The following is a 16,573-nucleotide window of genomic DNA, read 5'->3' as shown; positions in this document are numbered from 1 at the left end:
CTGCAGTCCCGGAAGTAGCTCGAACACGATGTTTGGGGGTCCGGGAGGGAACTTGGGGGACACTTTTGCGTCTGAGCCACAACTTGAGGTCCTCTGGGGGAACGTAAACGCTTCGGGAGCCCTTGGGAATAGCTCGGGGAGCTCTAACCGGGCTCTATAGGGCGCGGGCCACAGCAGAAGTTTTAGGCATGGGACTGTGTTCTGAGGGGCTCTGGGGCCGTGGGGGATGAGAGGAGATGAATTCCCAGAAGTGGCAGGCATCTGTGGGGTTGGCAGCTATCAGGAGGTCTGGGGACTCTTTGGGGGGTCCCGAATAGGTGCTGAGGGGGCACTGAGGGATCCTGGAGGGTCTGGGGGACACTTATGGGACAGATGGGGGCGGATCCCGGGGGTTCTGTGGAGCACGGGGCATGACGGCAGTCTTAATTCTGGCTCTAATCGGGCTCAATTGGGCCGCGGGGCATGACGGGAGTTGTAGGCAAAAAGAAAAGATGGCGCCTACCCTAGTCACCGCCCCCAGGCCTGGATCCCTGCTGCTGATTGGCTACAGGCAGTGATGGGCGGGAGCCTCAGCAAATGGGATGCGGAGGAGGTGGGAACAGCCCATTCACCCTCCTCCAGTCCCTCCCAGTACAGACCAGTTCATCCTCAGTACAGCCCAGCCACTCCCAATACACCTTAGTTTATTCCCACTCCCTCCCAATTCACCCCAATTTCATCCAGAGGATGCCCAAGTGTCCCCTGTCTTTCCCGCAATGTCTCCAGTGTGCCCCGTTTGCCCCACTATCAATCCCAGTATGTCCCAGTGTGCCCCCACAGTACATCCCAGTCCACCCCTATTCCCCCTCAGCATTCCTCGTGTTCCCAGGTTGTCCCAGTCCTCCCCAGTGTCACTCCCAGTATGTCCCAGTGTCTCCCACAGCGTTCCCAGTGTTCCCCAGTATGTCCCAGTCCTCCCCAGTGTTTCCAAGGACAGTTTCATTTCTCACGGTGGCCGTGGCAGCCAAACCCAGCAGTGGGGTCAGTGCAGTGCCCATGGCCACAGCCCCTTGCAGGGGCCCAGTGCAGCTTGGGCTGATGATCCACCCTCACAGCTGGCCCAGGGCAGCTCTGCAGTGGCTTTGGTGGCACCTGGGGCTGGCACATACCTGGACAGTGTGTCTGTTTGCAGTGGGGAAACTCAGGAGTGTGAGATTGCTTCAAAAATCCCCAAAAAGTGAAAACCCCTCTTAGGCTGAGTGCAGCCAGCTCTCCAAGCACAGCAGGTCTCAGGGCAGTGAGGACAGACAGGATCAGGCTGGGCAATGTGGAGCAAGGTTGTCCACACTGGGTCAGAGTTCAAGGCACAGCTTCTGTGAGCAGGCCGGAGCTGCTGAGGAGAGACCCTGGGTCAATATCAATCACAGAATGCTGCAATCACCTCTGCTCTAAAGAGAAATAAAATAAAATACATCCTTTAAAATAGGAATGTGTATTGTTTTACAAGGTGTTTGAAATCTTTCTCCATAACACGACTTGGAAAATTTTAATGACCCTCTCAGGGCTTTAAAGTTGTTTACATTGGACTCAGTCCCTGAGAGTGTCTTCAAAAAACTTCTCAAGAACTCGAAGTTAAATTTACACTCCAAACATTCATGAAGTTCTTATGGGTCCGACTGAGGGACACGATTCAGAAAGTGTCCCCAGGTTCCAGTTAGAGCAGAACACTGGAGACAGTGATGGCAGCTGGGGACAAACAAGGCCAAGGTGTCTCTGGTGCTGAGCAAAGCTGGATGTGTTTCAGGAATGCAAAGGGCCAAGGCCTGAGCCCCAGCCCCTGGCCAGGCAGATCCTGTCCCTCCCTCCTTGCTCAGGGCTATTCCCGGGATGGGCACTGGCATGTGGGGATGTGCAATGGCAAGGGCAGGAGCGTGGGGCGGCCCCTGCCAGGCTGCTGAGCAGGGACAAGGAGGCAATGAGGCCCCAGGCCTGCAAGGGTCACTTGTCTCCTGCTCCTGCCTCAGGCCCAGGCCCAGCAGCCATGGCCAAAGTACTGTCCAAGGTGGCTCTGTCAGGGCTGTCTTGCAGCTGCTGCCCATCCCTGTGCCCTGTGCAGCCCAGGCTGTCCCACGGTGTCCCTGCCCTGCACCTCTGTCCCTGCAGGCTGTCGGCATCCCCCAGCTGCCCCACCTGGCTGGGCCCTTCCTTTGCTGACAGCTCTGCCTCCTGCCTGCCTCTGCCTGCCCACACAAAGCCTGGGGCTGATACCAAAAGGGTTCATTCCATTTTTACCCTGCCTGTGAACTTTCAGCACAGGAACAAGGCATGCAGGGGCTGCTTTCTCAGCCAGGATGGGTGGAAGAGAAGAAGTCATCTGGCTCAAGGGTGCAGGGACAGAGAAAACAAGGAGTGAATCTGGGAACTTGGGGTGGGTTTTATGGACATGGGTAAATTGTAATTCATATTTAGTGACTGTGTATTAGCAACATACGGGTAGAATCACATGTCCATGTAAGGTTAGCAGTTATCCCTCACTAGACCTCAGGCCTGAATAAATGATACCCTCTTAAGTAGCAAATCAGTGTTAAGGAGCCTTATTCTGATATTTCAGAGATTTGGTGACAGTGGTTTCTCACAGAACTAAGGAGTCAGCTGTGACACCATGCAAACTCATGGAACAAAGGGTCCATGGTGACACAGCAGAACCCCATGGAACCAAAATCCATTTTGGCACATTGGGGTCACATTGAACCAATGGTCCATTGTGATAGTGCAGATCTAAGGAGACCATTGTGACCCTGAGAAACCTCTTGGAACAAAGGGGCCATTGTGACACAGCAAGGCCTGGTGGAAACATGGGTCCATTGTGACACTGCACAACCTCATGGAACCAAGGTGACCGTGTCCTACTGCGGAACCTCATGGAACAAAGAGTCCATGGTGACACTGCAGAACCAAGGAGACTGCTGCTGGCAGTGTGAGAGCTCATGGAACCAGAAGTCCATTGTGACACAGCAAGGCCTTATGGAACCAAGGGTCCCTTGTAAAACTGTGTGGCCTCATGGAACCATGAGCCATTGTGACATAGTGTGGGAACACGGAGCCATGCGGCCCCTGTGACACTGCAGATCCAAGGAGACCATTGGGACTGAGGAGCCTCATGGAACCAAGAGTCCATTGTTCCACTGTGGGGCCCTGTGGAACCAAGGGGAGCACAGTGACATTGTGGGGCCTCATGGAACAATTGAGACTCTTCTGACACTTTGGGACCCAAGATTCCTGGTGGAATCAAGGGGACTGCAGTGAACACTGTGGGTGTCCATGGGATGAAGGGTCCATTCTGACACCATAGAACCAAGGATACCATTGCGACACTCTAGGCATCATAGAAAAAAAGGTCCATTGTGACACAGCAGCTCCTTCTGCAACCATGGAGGCCATTTTTACACTTGGAGGCCTTGTGAAACCAAATGGCCATTGTGGCACTTCAGGGCCTTGTGGAGCCAAGGGGACCATAATGACTCTGTGGGGCTCAGTGAAACCAATGGTCTGTTTTGACACTGCAAGGCCTTATGGGATCATGGAGACCACTGTGAGACTACAAAGACTCATGGAAGCAAGGGACCATTGTGACTGTCTAGGGTCTTGGCAGGCCAAGGGGCAGTTGTCACACAGTTGGCACCATGGAATCAAGGAGTCCACTGTAACACTCCAGGGCCCCATGGAACTAAGGATCCATGGAACAGTGCAGGACCCCATGGAACCAACGGTCCATTGTGACATTGTGGGGCCTCATGGAATCCTGGAGGCCATTGTGACACTTGGAGGCCTCGTTTGGTTTAAGAGGCCCTGCAGGGCCTCATGGAACCAAGGAGACCCTTCTGACATTGTGAGTCCCCATGGAACCAAACGTCCATTGTGACACTGCAGCACCAAGGAGACCCCTGTGACACTGCCAAGCCTCATGGAAGCAAGGGACCATTGTGACACTGGAGCCCCATGTAAACAAGAGATCAGTGTGACACATCTGGGCCTTATGGAACCAAGGATCCAATGTGGAGAGATTTATTAATAATTGGTTAGCTGAGAAAGGCCACGCTGAAATAATGCCGCTGGTTAAGCTGAAAGAGAAAAGCCAGCAGTCAGCAAGCTAAAAGGAAAGGTCAGCAGTGACCTTGCTGCAACATGAGGAAAGGGAGTAGAGATATTCCTGAATATATCCTGAGAATATGTAGAAAGTATCAAAAGGAGAACCATAGGAATGTAGAAGTAGGCGTAGATGCTGATATGTAAGCTGACCAATCCTGAGCTCAACTTTTGCAATATGTATGAAGCTTATTATTAACTGTATTTAACCCGCCGTACTGATCAATAAAATTGGGCCTATGATGATCAACGGATGTCTGGGTCTCCTTCCGTCGACAAATGGTGGAGAATGCGGGCATAACCGAATCTCTGCCCTTTTTCTCGATTAAAAGAAAAAGGGATTACGCCACGGTCGGGAAGTTGGGTTTGGGTCCCGGCAGCAGGGACGGTGCCGGAATTTGAAGCACCCTTAAGGTTCACAACGGTGGACTTAAGCCAATACGTGCCACGGGAGCCTGGAGAGCTGCAACAGCGCTGATTAATAGGTATGGATAGGCAAGCGGCATATGATTTATTTACCGCCTATTTAGAGCGGCGTGGGATAAAAGGGATAGATTTAAAAAAGGAGTTACCAGGGTTATTAGCCTATGGCCATGCTAAGGGTATTTTTTCTAACCCTCATACAGTTCATGAGCTAGCAGAGTGGAAGAAGTTTGGGGAAATATTGTGGGATACAGTGTTGGACGATGATAAGTCAGCAAAGAAATTCGGGAAGTTATGGCGGGTGGTGTATAACACGTTACTGCAGCAGGTCTCTGAGAGAAAGGCAGCAGAAAGGGCAACAGAAGCTCATAAGAGGAATATAGGGTATGGTCGTGAGGATGATCCCCTGGCACCTTCTGTAACTAAGATACTTATGCCTAAGGGTCCCCAGGAAAGTAGTGTGGAAGATTTTCCTATAGGCGCAGTGGAACTGTCTGCACCTTTCCTGTCTGAGGGGGAGAGCGAGTCGGATGGTGGGGGTAAGAGCAAACCAGCTTTGCCTCCGCTACCGGCTTCGGGCGAGTCGGATGGTGGGGGTAAGAGCAAACCAGCTTTGCCTCCGCTACCGGCTTCGGGCGGGTCGGACGGTGGGAATGGGAGCAAGCCAGCTTCGCCTCCGCCACCGGCTTTGCCTCCGCCGCGTCACCCGAGTGAGCCGGCTCCGGTATCACTGTCGGCTCCAGCGGGGGGGCTGATTGCCCCCCGCAGGCCGTCTCAGCTTGAGCCGGCTCCGGTTTCACTGTCGGCTCCAGCGGGGGGGCTGATTGCCCCCCGCGGCCCGGCTCAGCTTGAGCCGGCTCCGGTTTCACTGTCAGCTCCAGCGGGGGGGCTGCTTCCCCTGCTTCCCCCGCGCGAGCCAGCCTCTGCTTCACTGCCTTCCCCGTGCGAAAACTCGGTGTCTGCACCGAAGCGCCAGCAGCATAGCACCCTTAAAGAGTCAGATCCCATCCCAGGGGCACACCGTGATCCATGGGGGGAGATGGCTAAACAGAGGAGGGAAGCTTGGGCTGCTTTGGCGAAAGAAGTAATGCAAATGGGGGATGGTGAGGCGGTGGAAATAGCTTCTAGTCTTGCATGCCCAGTTACATACACACCACACTATGATGCACAGGGGAACCTTACGCATAATATAGCAGAATATACTCCCTTAGATTGGAAGCTGTTAACTCAGCTACGTTCTACAGTTAGTCAGTTTGGAGTAAAAAGTGAACCTGTTAAGCAAATGCTAGATTATCTTTTTAATACTCAGGTTTTATGTCCTAATGATTTAAGAGGAATAGCTCGATTGATATTTACTCAGCATCAGCAGTTACTATTTAACGCCCATTGGCAAGCGTTGGTGAACGAATCGGTTGCTGTACAACGAGCCCAGGGAGACCCACTACAGGGGGTGACAGTAGAGGAGCTGATGGGCTTAGGGGCATATTTACGTACAGAGGCACAGATGATATCGGGAGCAGATAAACTTAGAGAGGCTATGAGGTTAGTGCGTGCTGCAATAGATATGGTTAAAGAGCCAGGAGGGTTACCGGCTTATATGGGTATTAAGCAAGGAAGGGAAGAATCATTTGGAAATGTTATTGATAGAGCAGCTACTGCCATAGATCGGGCCGGTGTCGCAGACTACATTAAGGGGGCGCTATTGAAGCAGTGTGTCTTGCAAAATAGCAATCCAGCAACCCAGAGAGTGTTAGCTACTTTAGGGGCAAATTGGATTATTGAGGAAGCATTAGAGCGAATGGCATTAATGCCAACAGCTTCACAGGCATTTATAGTAGAAGCCTTAAAGGAATTAGGATTAGGGTTACAAAAGCAAGCAGAATCTGCTCAAAATCAGGTGTTAGCTGCTCTTGCTCCTCTCCGAAATGGCTCCACGCAAGGAGGTTCGAAGCCATTTATCAAGTGTTACCGATGCGGCAATGAGGGACACACACGCCAAACCTGCCGAGCGACTGGTGTATGGTGTCAACGCTGCCGATCCAGCTCCCACAACACTACGGCTTGTAGGCGCCGGTCGGGAAACCATCAGCGGAGCGCGCATCTCGGGGGCCGCGCCCAGACACAAGTTGCCACCGTGACATCGGGAACACCAGCAGCTGCTGTGACATCGCTGCCACCTCCTGTCTGCAACCCGCAACAACAGGGAGCCTCGGCTTGGACTTATCAGCAGCAGTAGACGTCACACTAATGACGAATCAGCCTGAGAGGATACCCACTGGAGTAAAGGGCCCTCTTATATTAAATGGACAAACATGTGGAGCATTATTGCTGGGACGTTCCTCTACAACTATGTTGGGATTATTTGTTTTGCCTGGTGTTATCGATGCAGACTTTACTGGGGAAATACAAATCATGGCTTACACCCTTTATCCTCCGATTAAAATTACAAAAGGACAACGCATTGCACAATTGGTACCACTGTCACAAATGACATCAGGAATACAATCATTTACTGGACAAACACGGGATGAAAAAGGTTTTGGCTCTACTGGTGTTACACTTTTAACTGTGGATTTACAAAATAGACCAAAGCAAAAGGTTGGAATTACTTATGGGCATCAAAGCATTACCCTTTATGGATTATTGGATACAGGAGCAGATACTAGCATCATTTCTCCAGAAGCATGGCCACAACACTGGCCTCTATTTCCCTCATCAAACATGCTCACAGGAGTGGGAGGATTTACACTGGCAAGCAGGTCGCCGTCTTTGTCTGTGTGTATTGAGAATCAACAAATATCTGCTGTGTTTTCAATTGTTCAACTGCCTCCTACAGTTTCTTGTTTAATTGGAAGGGACATTTTAACACAATTGGGAGTGGTGTTAACTAATCAGCACCCTTTGGGGTAATTGCCATTGCTTGGACTTTCCCCATTCCACTCACCTAGAAAACAGATACACCAGTGGTGGTTAAGCAATGGCCATTAAAAGGGGAGAGTCTTATGCATGCCCATGAATTGGTACAGGAACAATATACAAAAGGGCACCTACGACTATCTACAAGCCCTTGGAATACACCTATTTTTGTAATCAAAAAGAAATCAGGGAAATATCGTTTGATACACGATTTGAGGGCTGTGAATGACCAAATGGAACCAATGGGAGCTTTACAGCCTAGTCTTCCAAATCCAGCTATGATTCCAGAACACTGGCCACTTTTAATTATTGACCTAAAGGATTGTTTTTTCACTATTGGCCTACATCCTGATGACATGAAGAGATTTGCTTTCACTTTACCAGCAATAAATCGTGGAGAACCGGATAAAAGATTTGAATGGACATCTCTTCCGCAGGGCATGCGCAACTCTCCCACTTTATGTCAGCTTTATGTTGATGCTGCTTTACAGCCACTACGTCGCAAATGGCCAGCAACTATAATATATCATTACATGGACGATATTTTGTTTGCACAGCAACAGCCATTCTCCTCTTTACAGATTGAAACCATTAAAAATACTCTTGCTGCATATTCACTTGTTATTGCTGCAGAGAAAATTCAGGCTACAAAGCCCTGGAAATATTTGGGATGGACTCTGATGGATCAAATAGTAATACCACAAAAATTGGAATTACAATTGGACATTAAAACTTTACATGATGCACAGAAGTTGCTGGGAGACTTACAGTGGCTGAAGCCTATTGTGGGAATACCAAATCATTTACTAGAAGCCCTACGGCCTTTGTTGAGAGGCGTGGACCCTACTACTCCTGTACACCTGACAAAGGAGCATCATCTTGCCTTGCAGCAAATTAGTAACTGTGTACAGCAAGGGTATGTGTCTCGTCGACAACTCGACCACCCCATTGACCTTACTATCTGGAATAGCCCTTGCCACTTGCTTGGTGCCCTCTCTCAGTTGCAGAAGAAAACGGGGGAGATACGGGTGTTGGAATGGTTATCACCACCACTACAGCATAAGAAAACAATATCTTCAAAAATTGAACAATTGGCTGCATTAATCAAAAAGGGGCGTCTCAGAATTCTTGAAGTGGATGGTAGAGAACCTGCTACTATTAGATTGCCTATGGAAAAAGAAACCTTGGACTGGTACTTGATTAATTCAAAGAATTTACAAGAAGCATTATTGATGTCACCTGCTAAAGTAGAGACTAGTAAATTAGTGCCTAGAGTTTTGCAATGGATGACAGAATGGAACTGGATTACTCGACCTTTGAGAGAAGAACGCCCCATAGAAGGAGCTATTACAGCTTTTACAGATGCAGGAAAGAAATCAAGGCGTGCTGCTGTTACCTGGCAAGAAAAGGGACAATGGAAGCATCAACTCCTCACAGCAGACCCTGCAGATAGCTTACAAACTTTGGAATTGTTAGCAGTAGTATGGGCGGTATCCAACTTACAGGAGCCTTTAAATGTGGTCACAGACTCTATGTATGTTGCAGGAGTAGCCAAACGAATAGAGGAAGCAGCAATTAAGGAAGTGAATAATAAACGATTGTATGAGTTACTGATACAGTTAAGGAAGGCTTTACGAGAAAGAAATGCAGCATATTCTGTGATTCATATTAGGAGTCATAAATGGTCTGAAGGTTTAGGAGAAGGGAATGAACGTGCAGATAAATTGGTTACCCTACCCATTGATAATTCTTGTCCTATTGACAAGCACACATTGGCCAGAGAAGCACATAGTAGATATCATCAAAATGAAAGAGGTTTAGCAAAACACTTTGAGCTGAGTTTGTCAGAAGCCAAGGCCATTGTCAGAGCATGTCCAACATGTAGTTATCATAATGGTGGGATAGGTCTAGGCATCGGGGTAAATCCTCGAGGTTTAGAAATAAATGAGAAATGGCAAATGGATGTTACACACATAGCCAGATTTGGTAAAGTCAAGCATGTGCACGTCACCATAGATACATATAGTCATTACATATGGGCTACGGCTCAGGCAGGAGAGAAAGCTACACATGTTATCAGACACCTGTTAAGTTGTTTCGCTGTTATGGGAGTTCCAAAGAGTATTAAAACTGATAATGGTCTAGCTTATGTAAGTGCTAGGGTCCAGAAATTTTTGAATCAGTGGTCTGTTAAGCACGTGACAGGTATTCCACACTCTCCTACTGGACAGGCAATAGTAGAAAGAGCAAACGGTACCCTTAAGCAGTATATTGAAAAACATCAAGATTTGGCAGATCCACAAGCATGTTTGGCTAAGGTTTTGTATGTGATTAACCATTTATGCATTTTTGGGGAAGATGATACCCCCCTGCAATGAAACATCATCCGAGGTCAGGTCAGGAAAATACTAAGGAAACAGAGGTCTGGGTTAAGTATAAGAACCCGAGTACAGGATTATGGGAAAAACCTGCAAAAGTATTATATTGGGGTCGGGGGTATCTTTGTGTTTCCTCACCTACAGGGCCTTTGTGGGTGCCTGCTAAGTGGACTAAACCTGTTTTTGATGCAGCCTCTGGTGGATCGCCTTACGGAGGAGGACAGGGAGCGACTGGGGAAGAAACTGCTTCTAGTCCTACAACCACTACTGTTACAATTGAAGGGGTACTCGGAAGCGTTGGACAGAGCACTGACACGTCACTATCGGACAGCCCAGGAGCTGATTGGTTTTATTGACTCATTATCAACTTTTCATTTAACGAATCCAGCGAAACTACATTGTCTTGACTGTTACAATCCACATTGTGCTGCCTGGATAGCTCTACGTTGTGGGGGTTGTGAAAGAACTTTTTGGATAGAACAATCACTATTGTGGGATTTGTGGTGTCACACTTGTGAACAAGAGCACACGTGGGGTAAAAGTTGGCAAGATGAATTAAGGAGACAAACAGGGCAAAACGCATATATAGCTTTAAATCTTTATGAGTCTCCTGAACAGAAAATTCTTGCTTATTATCGATGGGAACTACAATGTATTGTGAATAGAATTAAGGTTCAAAGTAAATCACGTATAGTTTCTATAAGGTGTAGGAAATTAGTGCCTTTAACACAGCATTCAATTGTAGGACCCTTCAAAGGGGATCCTGATAGAGCATTAGATTGCTGCATTGACAAATTGCAAAAATTGAGTTTGCAAGTGGCAGGACCAGTAAAATCAGGAGCAGCAAGATTGAAGACAGATAAGAAAAAGAAGGCAAAAGGGGAAGGGTCTCATTTGAATAAGGGTATCAGTGATTGCTAATTAATTTTCTATGATTAGAACACTTTTACAGTTGTGGGATCCTCGGGAAGATATAGTTGTTGAGGAGGATAACGAACAAGAACTACGATTACGAAATAAGATACACCTTGTGTTAAAGAGAGACCTTGAGCTGTTAGCCTCATACAGTAAAAAGGCAGAAGAGGCTTTGCGATCACCGCCATTGAATTGGTTGCTTTGGATTGAAGAACCACAATTTCATACTGGTCCTTACTTATATTCACTTCCTTGTTACGTTTGCAAAAGGGATAATGATAAATGCTATGCATGGGTAGCTTTGCATTGTGCAGATTGTAATCAGGTTTATTGGTATTCACAGAGGTCAGTAGATTATTTATGGTGTAAACCTTGTTCTGGAAAGTGGATTCGAAATTATTTCTGGGTTAGAGCTCTTGAACAAAGTACTGGCCTGCCAGGACGGACAGGATTACAGCTTTTTGAGAGTGCAGAACAAGTGATTATAGCATATCTTAGGTGGAAGTTGCAGGAAAACCTTAGAGTATTTGAAATTACTAAAGCTTCACGCATCATAGCAGCTCGCTGTAAAGCTGATTTGCCTTCAAACTTATCTCATGCTATACTTGTGAGCAAGGATGCTGATTTAGAATAAGATCAGTACATTCAAAAATTAACTCAGCCCTACAATAGACAATCTAACAAACCAGGGAAAAGACAGCGAAGAAAGGAAAAACAACGCAAGCAGAAGGAAGAAAGGGAGAAGCAAAGCAAGCAGAAAGAAAAATGAGGTTTGTTCTTGTTATACTGCTCAATGCTGTAGCAAGTGAAGCAGTAGGAATAACACACTTTAGTCAACCAAGGGAAAATTTATGGGTGACACTTGCTAATCAAACTAACCAATCATCGCTTTGTCTTAGTCTTGGAGGAGTCACTAACCCATTTCGAACATGCCTGGTGGGACTTCCGGTGTGGTCTCCTGGAGAATTTTGTAGTTTGATAAACAATCAAACCTTATGTATGTCTAACATGTCAAACATCACATTGCCAGTGCAACAAGGGTATACTGCAGGTCAGAGTGATGGCTATCGTCAATGCTTACTAATCCAATCACTTAACACCTCTTTGCATTCTCCTCCTGAGGAACTGGATCTTTTTGGAAGTACAAATGCCAGCGTATCTAACACTACAGCTGGTGGATGGTTTAGCTTCAGACTTTTGGGTGCTCAGAATTTAAACCAACCTAAAGAAACATGGGCCACCCTAGATTCATCCCTGAATGTGAGTGAATTCTCTCCACAGCATTACAATCAGTGTAACGGCACAAATATCACAGCACCAATGAAATTACCCACAGGAATATTTTTGATTTGTGGAGACAGGGCGTGGAATGGCATACCAGCTAAACCACAGGGTGGACCCTGTTATTTGGGAAAATTGTCACTGTTTCACCCTAATGTGTCCTTGCTAATGCAGCTGAGTCAAAATTCAAACAGGAAAAAACGTAGCATACATGACTTAGACTGCAGCAAGATAGGAGATCCACGGTTTTGGGGCACATTCAAACAGGTGGTGGTTTCAACTATCTTGCCAGGAGGATCTGCCAATAAAGCCATGAATTTAGCAAAACAATTAGGATGCTGGGCAAGGGATGAGCTGAACAAGACATCACAAATTGTAGACATGTTAACTGCAGATGTGCAAAGTGTTAACCATGCTGTTTTGCAGAATAGAGCTGCTGTAGATTTTTTGCTCTTAGCACAAGGGCATGGATGTGAAGAGTTCGAGGGAATGTGTTGCATGAATCTGTCTGATCATTCGGTGTCCATTCACTCTAAGATAAAAGAATTGCAACAGGGACTTCACAAACTTAAGGAAGAAGACGTTTAGGAATTGACGAATGGCTTAAAGGCCTAGGACTTGGACCGTGGCTGAGGAACCTTGTGATCTATGCTATAGGCCTGCTGGGTGTAATCTTACTGTTTTTGCTTATTTTGCCTTGTATCTTTAACTGTATTCAAAACATGGTTAGCCGTACAATAGCAAAAACATGGCAAACTAATCTCCTTGCGCAAGAAGAAAACGGGGGAAATGTGGAGAGATTTATTAATAATTGGTTAGCTGAGAAAGGCCACGCTGAAATAATGCCGCTGGTTAAGCTGAAAGAGAAAAGCCAGCAGTCAGCAAGCTAAAAGGAAAGGTCAGCAGTGACCTTGCTGCAACATGAGGAAAGGGAGTAGAGATATTCCTGAATATATCCTGAGAATATGTAGAAAGTATCAAAAGGAGAACCATAGGAATGTAGAAGTAGGTGTAGATGCTGATATGTAAGCTGACCAATCCTGAGCTCAACTTTTGCAATATGTATGAAGCTTATTATTAACTGTATTTAACCCGCCGTACTGATCAATAAAATTGGGCCTATGATGATCAACGGATGTCTGGGTCTCCTTCCGTCAACACAATGTGACACCACCACTGTGACACAGCAGGGCCCCATGGATCCAAGGGAACAGGGAACAGGTTTTGCTTGGCCTGACTAGTCCAACTGCCCTTGGCATGCCAAGGGTCTCTTCTCATGTACCCCTGAAACCCTGGGGCTCTGGGCTTTCTTTCAAATGGAAAAGAACTGCCTTTCTCATTCAAGCATCCATGGCCAAAACATAATTCCCACTCCAAAATTCTCAGTATCCAGGGATTGCTCCCAGAAAAAAGCTGCCAGGACAGACAGCTCTGGCTGACCTTGGCCTCTCGTGGTTTTTCCTATTCTGCCCTGTAACACTGGGGCTTCACCCCTTCCTTTCTATGGAATATACCTTTCTTCTTCAGGTGCTCATGACTGAAATTGGGATTTCACCTCCAAAAGTCCTATATCCAAAGATTGCTCCTGCAGAAAAGTTGCCATTACAGACAGGTCTGGCTGGCCTCTGCCTCCTGAAGGCTGACTCTCACCTGCCTTCCAAACTCAGGGGCTCTGTGCTTTCCTTTTTGTGGAAAAGAACTGGCCTTGTCCTCCAGGCACAAATGTCTGAAATTGGGATTCCACATTCAAGATTTCCAATATCCAAGGGTTGCTCCCGGACAAAGCTGCCAGGACAGACAGACAGGCCTGGCTTCGGCCTCTGGTGACTGCAGTTCATCAGCCCCTGAAACGCTGGGGCTCCGTGGTTTCCTTCCTGTGGGGATCATTGTGACACTGTGGGGCCTCGTGGCACCAAGGCCATCACTGTGGATCTGCTGGGCTTCATGGTCCCAAGGGCCCAGTGTGAAGCAGCAGTGCTTTGTGGAACCAAGAGGCCATTGCTGCATTTCAGGGCCTCATGGAACCAAAGGGTCGTTGTGATCCTGCAGGGCACCTGGATCCATGGAGAGTATTGTGGAATTGCAAGGGCCCATGGAATCATGGAGACAGTTGTGACACTGTGGAGCCCCAGGGAACCAAATGGCAATTGTGACCCTGCCGGGCCTCATGGAAGCATGGAGCCATTGTGACACTGCAGAAGCAAGGAGAACATTGTGACACTGCAGGGCCTCATGGAACCAAGGGGACATAGAACAGGTCTGGCCGGTTGGGCCTCCCAGGGGCAACTGGGCAGGTCCAGCTGATCTTGGAATGCTGAGGGCTGCCTCTCATCAGCCCCTGAAGAACTGGGGCTCTGTGCTTTCCTTCCTATGGAAAAGAACCATCCCTCTTTCCAGGTTTCCATGGACAAAATGGATACTCCCCCTGAAAAATTCCCTATATGCAAGGGTTCTCCCAGACAAAAGCTGCCGGGACAGAGAGCTCTGGCTGGCCTTGGCCACTCGTGGTCACCTCTCAACTCAAGGAAACTCTGAGGAAAGTATTTAAACAGATTTGACTACTGGAACATTAATGAGTCTCTCATCCTCTGAAAAACTCAGATGCTGTACTGATCATATGTCCCTTTTTCTCCTCAGTGTGTATTATACATTAAATATTATTTTCAGCTACATAATATTATTCTGTTAACTCCACCAGTGTTATCTGACACAAAACACCTCCTCTACATATGGATCCACCCAGAGAACTTGCAGACCCTGGGCTGCTCTTCTTGGCCCCTGCACGTTCAACCAGGCTGAGATGGACACTGATGGTTTCTGGGCCAGGCTCTCTGAGCCCAGCTTAGCTCCCTGCAAGCTCTGCCAGCTGCCCTGAGCTCTGGGCAGCACCAAGGGCCTCTCCCCAGCCCAGCCCAGCCGGCTCTGGCCCCACAGCTCTGTTCAGGCCAGGCTGCTCTGGGCACTGCCCCACGGCCTCAGCCCCTGGCAAGGGCACAGCAGCAGCTGCAGCTGCCACAGGACTCAGCCCCAGCCGTGGGGGAAGGTGCTTGGCCAAGGCCAAAGGAGGCTCCCTGGCTGCCCTGCTCCCCTTGGGCTGAGGTGCTGAGAGCTCTGCAACCCCTGCTGCCATCCCATCTGCCCAGGGCAGCACAAGAGCCCCGGCCTTGGGGCCCTCAAGAGCCTTGGGGCCCTCAAGAGCTGCTCCTGCTCCAGGCTCAGGGCCCATGCCAAAGCTGGGGCATCCACAAAGCTGCACCCATTTCTGTTCATTCCTGCTCTGATTAGGATGGATCCTCAGCACCTTGGAGGTTGCTGATGAACTTTACTTTTCAGAGGCCTCTTTATTGAGCTCTTCAGTTCAGGAATTCAGTGGCAAAGGCTCATTAACATTTGTTCAAAACATCCAAACAAGACAAGCCCATGGGAATAATTCAAGTCTTTGATTCTTCTGTGGTTAATTAGACAGATTTCAGAAGTGTTTTCAAAGTGAATCTACTATATTGAACACAATGTAGAGAGGATGGTTTTGTTCTGTTCAGTTTTCCTATTCATAGATTGATAGCAGCAATCTCCAGGTGATATTGATCCCCAGCTCCTCCTCATGCAGTCTGAACAGATATGAAAATCAAGAACCCTCATGGCTGAAAATCAATCACACTTTGTCCCTACCCCCACCCCACCATTTCCTTTATCCAAGTCTTGGCACTCAGAGCAGCTGAGGAATGGAGTCACATCCAGGGGTGTCCCCAGGGCTCAGGATTCTGGCCAGGTCAGTGAAATCTCTTTATTGATGATGTGGATGATATCCCCAGCTGGGGGCTATGTACAAATCACAAATGGGATGGGACTACTGTGGAACGTGCCTTGAGCTGTTTTGTTTTTCAGCATCAGTCTCATTACATGGTTGTAACAATGGGAAGATGCCAGCAGCTCACATCCCAAGCAGCAGAACAAGAACTTAGTGTTACAACTTACTTTATAAGTTTTTTGACCATGTCCACAAATGCAAAATATGCAAAAATGCAAAAGCATATTGACGGTAGTTCTATCCAGCCACTATAAGCACAGGTACCTTTGATTAAAACAATGCTTGCCTATTTTGAATACAATACCTGCTTGTGACCACTAAAACACAATGCACAGAGCTCCATTATTAAACTTCAAACTTCCCAATATCTTGCTAGATAAACTTTTCTGTAGCTTAGAAAGTTATTCTAGACAACCGTTAAGACACAGACCATTGTTCTATTTGTCCTTGCTTTTCTCTTTTTTAAATAATTTTTCTGCTGACCTATCTCATGGCTGCTGCTTAGCTCTAATCACAGTTTGACTGTCTCTGAGGCCTGCCTTTTGCAGCTTTCCCAAACCCCTCTGATTTTGTGGATTCCCACAGATGAGGCCATCGAAGGCACCCTCAGTCAGTTCCCAGGTAAGCCCAAGCTGGGTGGCAGTGTGGCTGTGCTGGAGGGCAGAAAGCTCTGCAGAGGAATCTGGCCAGGCTGGAGCTATGGGCCCAGGACAATGGGATGAGGTTC

Source organism: Ammospiza nelsoni, unplaced genomic scaffold, assembly GCF_027579445.1.
Source record: "Ammospiza nelsoni isolate bAmmNel1 unplaced genomic scaffold, bAmmNel1.pri scaffold_40, whole genome shotgun sequence".
Lineage (NCBI taxonomy): Eukaryota > Metazoa > Chordata > Aves > Passeriformes > Passerellidae > Ammospiza > Ammospiza nelsoni.
Note: the sequence above shows the minus strand (reverse complement) of the source record.